The following is an 8615-nucleotide window of genomic DNA, read 5'->3' as shown; positions in this document are numbered from 1 at the left end:
GATGGACTCTGAAAAACAAACAGGGTTCTAGAGGGGAGGGGGGTGGGAGGATGGGTTAGCCTGGTGGTGGGTATTGAGGAGGGCACATTCTGCATGGAGCACTGGGTGTTATGCACAAACAATGAATCATGGAACACTTCATCTAAAACTAATGATGTAATGTATGGGGATTAACATAAGAATAAAAAAAAAAAGAAATGTGTTGACTCCAAAAATGTTTAAAATACATGAAGGTTAAAAAAATAAACAGTATCCAACATGCAGAGATAACCACTTTTAATACTACAGTGTATATTATATCCACATGTATGGTTGTGTGTGCATATATATACACACATTCAGACATATGTTTGTGTGTTACAAAATAGATATAATATGTGTATAGGGGCGCCTGGGTGGCTCAGTTGGTTGGGCGACTGCCTTCGGCTCAGGTCATGGTCCTGGAGTCCCGGGATCGAGTCCCGCATCGGGCTCCCTGCTCAGCAGGGAGTCTGCTTCTCCCTCTGACCCTCCCCCCTCTCATGCTCGCTCTCTCGTTCTCTCTCTCAAATAAATAAATAAAATCTTTAAAAAAAAAAAAAAAAAAAAAAAAATATGTGTATAATACACATATATAATACATAATATGAATTGCAATATATGATAGAACAAGATTGGGTTCATCCATTAATCATTTACTAGCATGCTTTAAAGACTTCTTCTTGCTGTATATTCATTTACAGTCCATTTACATGTGAAATATCATGCAGTCACTGAAAATCATGTAAAAATTTACTTAACCAAACATATATGGCTGGATACATATGCATCTTTTATCTATTATGAATAATACTGTACATAATCATTTTGTGGAATTCTGATTATTTCCTTCTGATCAGCTACTTAAAAAAGAACCAGCTAGGTAAAAAGGCATCAACTTCTTAAAATAATTTATATTAAAATTCATAACCTGCCCTCTGAGCAAGTAATACCAATTTCCACTTATTTAGAAATGTATGAGGAACTGAGTCAACTTCCAAAGTGGTAGAGTGACGACCTTGGTGAAAGTGCACCCCCATTAAAATATAGGAAACAATGCCAAAGCCATCCAAAGCAACCATTTATTAAGTCTGAAAATTAACCAAAGGCACAGGACACACTAAAAAGAGTTTATTCATGAAAAATGAGTATATCTTGGTAAGAACTGTAGGGTCTATGACACTTTCATTTGAGTCTTCTCCCATGCCCCCCCCCCCCAAACTCATTGACGTGGTAGCCATAAAAAGCTGATGGTTTTATGGCCAACAGAGAAAACTGACCTCCTTTGGAGCTCTGTTAAAAGCTTATCCCCAGAGCATGGTCAATATTTGGACCAGACCCACAGCTCTTTGTAAAAGCTCCAATTCCAGGGAGTTGTTACTTGAGCTAACTCAAAGCTCAGCTATGTGAGACAAACCCTATCCCCGGGGTGTGACTGAAAATAATAGTAATCAGCTGGAATTATTAACATCACAGCTGTCCAAGACTGTGATTCAAGTTGGAGAAAACAAGAGCCTGGCCAAAAATATCAAAGATAGACCTGGGGTTGTAAGCAACCATAAGAGACTTTGAAAAACTCTAAGATATTTCTGGGGCCCTAGAAGGCTGTGTGCACATGCAGGAGGGTGTTTATGCTTAGGAAAAAAACTGAGAAAGGAGAGAGCCCAAACCACTCACTTTTGGTCGAACCTGAGGCCCTGTGCAATCAGAAAGTGAAAGTTTAGGCTGACTTTGAAACTGCCTGATATTTGAAGGGATGCCTATACCCAGAGATCCACCTGACAAAGGACAGGAGGCATACTTCTCTCAGTATATTTAAGGAACTCTTATGACTGATCATTGGCTGAACACTAACTGTACTGCTCCAGAGGTGATCCATAAGAAGCCAGGCTTAATTTTTTTTTTAATTTTAAGTGAGAAGAGGACTCAGTCACTACACACAGTAGGGAATATGGAATCTATACAAATAGTCCAGGAAAGGCACTGAGCAAACAAGCAGGAACCAGAAAAATTTACCATAGAGACAACAACAAATCCAAAGTGTCATGGGGAGCTCTAACACCAAAGTTGCCCCAATATGTTACCAAAAATGTCCAGCTTAAAGAGAATTATGAAATGTGCAACATACCAGGAAATTATGGCACCCACACAGGAAAAGAGCAAGCAATAGAAAATGTCTGTTGGGAGCTGAGATTTTAAATTAGACAAAGACTTTACACAAGCCACATTAAATATGTTCAAAGAAATAAAGGAAACTAGGATTCAAGAATAAAAGTATGCTAACCATTTCTTACCAAATAGAGAATATCAACAGAGCAAACTAAAAGTAGAACCAAAAAAGAAGAAGAAAAACAACAACAACAACAGCAGCAACCACAACAACAACAACCACCACCACCAAAAAAATGCTGGGGATTTAAATTATCATAACTGAAATAAAAAATTCACTACAAGGGCAATAGACAAAACAAACCTGAAAAGAGGTCAATTAAGATTATCCAGTCTGAGGAATAGAAAGAAAAATGGAATGAAGAAAATTAACAGAATCTCAGAGAGCCATGCAACACTAGGAAGCTTACCAACATACACATAATGGAGGTCCCAGAGTAAGAAAAGAAAGAAGAAAAGGCAGGAAAAAAAGCATTTGAGAAAACAAATTGAAACTGAAAAAATAAAAATAAAAATTTCTTAATTTTGATGAAGAATATTAATTTACATATCCACAAACCCATGAAACTCCAAAGCAGGAAAAACACAAAAAAATCTACAAGTACACACACTGCAGTCATAATGTCAAAAGTCAAAAACAAATAGAAAATATTAAAAACAGCAAGAGAAAAACTCTTCACATATAAGGAATCCTCAATGAGATTAATGGGTGATTTCAGTCAGAAACCATGAAGGTCAGAACATAGTTGGATGGCATATTCCAAGTGCTGAAATAAGACTATTAAACAAGACATATATTCTGCAAAACTATCCCTCAAAAGTAAAACTAAATAAAAATATCCCCAGAGAAACAAAGACACAGAATTTGTCACCTATATACCTGCCCCATAAGAAATATGAAAGACAGCCCTTCTGGCTGAAGGGAAACAAAAAACAAAAAAACAGACAATAATTTGGATCCACACAAAGGAAAAAGAAGACTGAAAATAATTAAAAGAGTAAAATTTTTAAAGGGATTGATTGATTGATTGATTTGAGAGAGAGAGAGCGGGGGAGGGGCAGAATGGGAGGGAGAGGGACAAGCAGACTCTGTGCTGAGTGCAGAGCCCAAAGCAACCCTCAATCTCACGACCCAGAGATCATGATCTAAGCCAAAACCAAGAGTCCAACTCTTAACTGACTGAGCCACCCAGGCTCCACAAATGGGTAAATTTTTTAATTGTATAAACGTATTTTTTACTCCTTTCTTCTCCTAACTAGTTTGAAAGACAACTGCATGAAACAATCATAACAAAACTGTATTTATAAAGTTAATGCAAAATCTAAAAACGGAATTTGTATGTAAATAAGAATACAAAGGAAGAGGGGCACCAGGCTGGCTCAGTCAGTAGAGTAAGCAACTCTTGATCTCAGGGTTGTGAGTTTGAGCTCCATGTTTGATATAGAGATTACTTAAAAATAAAATCCTAAAGAAAAAGAATACAAAGGTAGAAAAGAGAAGGGAACTGTGTAAGAGCAAAGTTTTTGCATACTATTGCAATTAAGTTGGTATTAGTTCAAACTGATTATTTTCAAAGTTCAAATGTTATTTATAACATCCAGGACAACAACTATGAAATAACAGAAAATACAGAAGAAAAGCTAATAAATAATTTAAATGATATGCTAGAAAATATCCATTTAACATAAAGAAATAATGAAGGAACAGAGAAGAGTCAAAGGATATAAGATTCATAGTAAGCAAGAGCAAAATGGCAAATTTTGTAAATCCCACAATATAAATAATTACATTAAATATAAATGGGTTAAATGTTCCATACAAAAGTAAGAGATTATCAGACTACATAAAAAGAAAGGGAATCCAACTATATACTATCTACAAGAGACACAAAGACAAACAGATCGAAAAGAAAAAGATGGAAAAAGATAGAGAATGCAGATAATAACTAAAACAGAGTTGGATGTTAAAATCAGACAAAGTAGAGGGGCGCTTGGGTGGCTCAGTCAGGTTAAGCATCTGACTCCTGATTTTGGCTCAGGTCATGATCTCAGGGTCATGGATCTAGCCCCACACCAGGCTCTGCACTCAGCGCACAGTATGCTTGTCCCTCTCCCTCGGCTCCTCCCCCTGCTCATGTGCATGCTCTCTCTCTCAAATAAATAAATAAATAAATAAATAAATAAATAAAATATGGGAGACTTTAAAAAGACAAAAAGGGAGATTTTATTTTTATTTTAAAAAGGATCAATACAGCAGGAAGATACAGCAATTATAAGTATATATGCACCTAACACTGCCCCAAAATACATGAAACAAAAGCCTACAGAATTGAAGAAAGAAATGGACAATTCAACAATAATTAGTTGGAGATCTCAATACTGCACTCTCAATAACTAATGTAATCATTAGAAAGAAAATCGAAGATTTGAGCAATACTATCAACCAAATTGACCCAACAAACGTCTATAGGACACTCCACCCAACAGCACAATGCAAATTATTTTCAAAATCACATCCCACCATTTCCTAACTGATAAAAGTGTCCACTGTGCCTAAACTGTCTATTCTAAACACCTGCTTTCATTCTGGGCCCCTGGAATTTGGGTTCATGCGAAGCTGAGTACTTATGTGACCAGTCCCCAGTAAAAACCTTAGGTACTGAGTTTTTAATGAGATTCTCTGACAGACAGCATTTCACACGTTATCACAATTTGTTATTGGAAAAATTAACTGTGTCCTGCAGTACTCCACTGAGAGAGGACTCTTGGAAGTTCATACCTGGTTTCCCCAGGACTTCACCCCATGTGCTTTTTCCCTTTGCTGATTTTACTTTGTATCCTTTCAGTATAATAAATCAGTCATTTGTGGTTAGAACTGAGTAATGTGTAGAATTATTGAATCGTTATGTTGTATAACTGAAACTAATATACCATGTTATGTTAATTATATTCTAATAAAAAAATAAAATTAATCATAGTCTTGAGTATGACTATATATTGAGTCCTGTGAGTCTTCCTAGCAAATGTGAAAAATGTCCTGGTGGTCTTGTGGACCCAACACAGTGCCTCAGTAAACTTGTCAAAACTATATGAGGATATACATTTTCTTGTACATTCATCAACAATAGATATTAACATTGTTCGAAGTCTAAATGAATTCAAAAGTAATTAATGTTATCATTTTACATTTTCTTCAACTATTGAGTTTGAACTTTTGTTCTTATGCTTATAGGTCATTTGTATTAGATATTCTGTAAATTACCTATTCATGTCCTTGACTTGTTTTTCCTTTAGGATACATACACACACATACACACACACACACATTTCTTTAATGCCCTCCCAGCTTTCTTTGCCTATTAAAGATGTTAGTCATCTGCAAAATAGTGTGGGTGTTCTTCCCAATTAATCATTTTCACAGAGATCTTTCTCTTTATTTTTTTTTAAAGATTTTATTTATTTGACAGAGAGAGAGACAGTGAGAGAGGGAACACAAGCAGGGGGAGCGGGAGAGGGAGAAGCAGGCTCTCGTGGAGCACGGAGCCCAACTCGGGGCTTGATCCCAGGACCCTGGGATCATGACCCGAGCCGAAGGCAGACGCTTAACGACTGAGCCACCCAGGCACCTGAGATCTTTCTCTTTTAAAGAAAAGATTTTATTTATTTGAGAGAGAGAGAGAGAGAGAACAAGCAGGAGGAGTGGCAGAGGGAGGGAGAAGCAGACTCCCTGCTGAGCAGGAAGCCCAATGCAGGGCTCCATCGCAGGACCCCCTGACCTGAGCCAAAGGCAGATGCTTAACCGACTGAGCCACCCAGGCACACCTCACAGAGATCTTTCTTTTTTTTTTTTTTTAAAGATTTTATTTATTTATTTGACAGAGAGAGACACAGGGAGAGAGGGAACATAAGCAGGGGGAGTGGGAGAGGGAGAAGCAGGCTTCCTGCTGAGCAGAGAGCCCGATGTGGGGCTCGATCCCAGGACCCTGGGATCATGACCTGAGCCGAAGGCAGATGCTTAACGACTGAGCCACCCAGGCGCCCGACACAGAGATCTTTCTTATAGAGCACTTCAATACTGGCTAATGCCTCCACACCAGAACTCAGAGGAAAAGAAATGGCTCTTTCAGGACCTACTTCCCAATAATATAGTCTTCAGAGCTTGCTCATCCAACAAGATAAACAAGATATTCAAAAACCATGGAGGGAATGTACTATTTTTGCATCCTCCAGGGGATTCCTCCCCCAGACACTGTTTCTCTTCACTTCAAGTTTACCCTCGCTATCAGGTACTTGATAGGCAGAAATGCCATTGGGTTAATTATGGACCAAGGCACACACATGAATTAGGAAAAGGATTCACACTTTGCCTTCCAGCCTCACGGTTTTTTGGTTCCTACCACTTAGCATACTCCCTCCCACCATTGGGTCATTTGGGGCTGCTGGTCCCTCAACCAGAGAGGCACTTCCAGCCCCTCCTTAACAGCTACTTCTCATTCAGATCTCAACTCAAGTGTCATCTCCTGGAGAAACATTCTTTGGTTTTCCTCAAGTGGTCAAATCTCCCTTTGTATGTGTACTCAAAGTGCCTCTACCACCCCATAAGCCACAGTAGGAATTTTGTTTTCATTTGTGAGATTATTTGGTTAATTACTACTTCCCCCATTAGACTGTAAATTCTTTGAGAGAAAAGACTAGGTTTCTTTTTTTTTTTTTTAAGATTTATATATTTATTTTAGAGAGAGAGAGTGCAGGGGGCAGGGACAGAGGGAGAGGGAGAGAGACCCCCAAGCAGACTCTGTGCTCAGTGTGGAGCATGACACAGGGCTCCATCCCACGACACTGAGATCACAACCTGAGCTGAAACCAAGAGTCCAATGCTTAACCGACTATGCTACCCAGGCGCCCCTAGGTTTCTTTTGTTCATTATTGTAATCCCAATCCTAGCACAGTGTCTGGCACCAAGTAGGTGCTCAGATAATATTTGCTCAATGAATTCGGGACTCCTCTTCTGTGAATGGATACACCTCCTAAGGCCAATGCACTGCACCTTAGAAAATATTTTTAAATGATATTCAATAGTGGCAAATACTTTCCCAACTAGTATCACATTTAATCATCACAAAATTTCTGTCAGGTGTTGTTTACCTAATTTTGTAAAAGAAGGTACTAAGGTTCCAAGTAATTGAATGACCTTCTGGGTCCATTTGTTTCCCACCAAAGGGTCTCCATTCACAAGCCCAATCACCCTCTCACAATTGTGATGTAGCTGCTAAAGAATCAATATTGTTCTAATATATGATTTGTTTCCTCACTTCCAACCAGAGGACTGCCTTTTGCTTCATCAGTTTTGCTGAAATCAAAATTTAGTAACTGAACCACCTACTGGATAAATAACAAATTTATTGATTTTAAGTGAAAAGATCAAATATCAAAACAGACATGCTGCATATTCCAGGCGTAAGTGTGGCCCCAGCCATGATGGATCATGCATCTGAAGCTTCTTTCTTCTATTGTGTAGTTCCATCATCTGGAGCCCAGGCCCAGAGTGGTGCTCAAAGGTTATGCCTTGTTAAGGTGACATGAGATCACCTGTCCCCCATCCCCAGCAATTTCAAAGACAGACTTGGAGTCAGCTCTGTGGTTTCTGCACTCAAAAGGGTCTTGTATTAGTTATCTATTGTTACATAACAAATTACCCCCAAAATGTAACAGCTTAAAATAATAAATACTTATTGTCAGACATTTTTTCCGAAGAAGACATCCAAATGGCCAACAGACTCATGAAAAAGTGCTCAACATCGCTCGGCATCAGGGAAATCCAAATCAAAACCTCAATGAGATACCACCTCACACCAGTCAGAATGGCTAAAATTAACAAGTCAGGAAACAACAGATGTTGGCAGGGATGCGGAGAAAGGGGAACCCTCCTACACTGTTGGTGGGAATGCAAGCTGGTGCAACCACTCTGGAAAACAGTATGGAGGTTCCTCAAAAAATTGAAAATAGAGCTACCTTATGACCCAGCAATTGCCCTACTGGGTATTCACCCCAAAGATACAAATGTAGTGATCCGAAGGGGCGTGTGCACCCCAATGTTTATAGCATCAATGTCCACAATAGCCAAACTATGGAAAGAGCCAAGATGTCCATCAACAGATCAATGGATAAAGAAGATGTGGTATATATATACAATGGAATATTATACAGCCATCAAAAAAAAAACCCAAAATCTTGCCATTTGCAATGCAACGATGTGGATGGAACTAGAGGGTATTATGCTAAGCAAAATAAGTCAATCAGAGTAAGACATGTATCATATGATCTCACTGATATCAGGAATTCTTAATCTCAGGAAACAAACTGAGGGTTGCTAGAGTGGTGGGGGGTGGGAGGGATGGGGTGGCTGGGTGATAGACATTGGGGAGGGT

General features: G+C 38.7%; 1 long non-coding RNA gene across 1 annotated transcript in view; it reads right to left on the bottom strand.

Annotated features, from left to right (window-relative positions):
- The window catches only part of LOC145717866 (uncharacterized), a 483779-nt gene that overhangs the window by 296770 nt on the left and 178394 nt on the right, over window positions 1–8615 (bottom strand). The gene's annotated exons all lie outside the window — the stretch shown is intronic.

This window comes from Leptonychotes weddellii, chromosome X, assembly GCF_054177405.1.
Source record: "Leptonychotes weddellii isolate Sample4059 chromosome X, ASM5417740v2, whole genome shotgun sequence".
Lineage (NCBI taxonomy): Eukaryota > Metazoa > Chordata > Mammalia > Carnivora > Phocidae > Leptonychotes > Leptonychotes weddellii.
The sequence above is the reverse complement of the archived record's forward strand: the minus strand, read 5'-3'. Positions and strand labels throughout refer to the sequence as shown.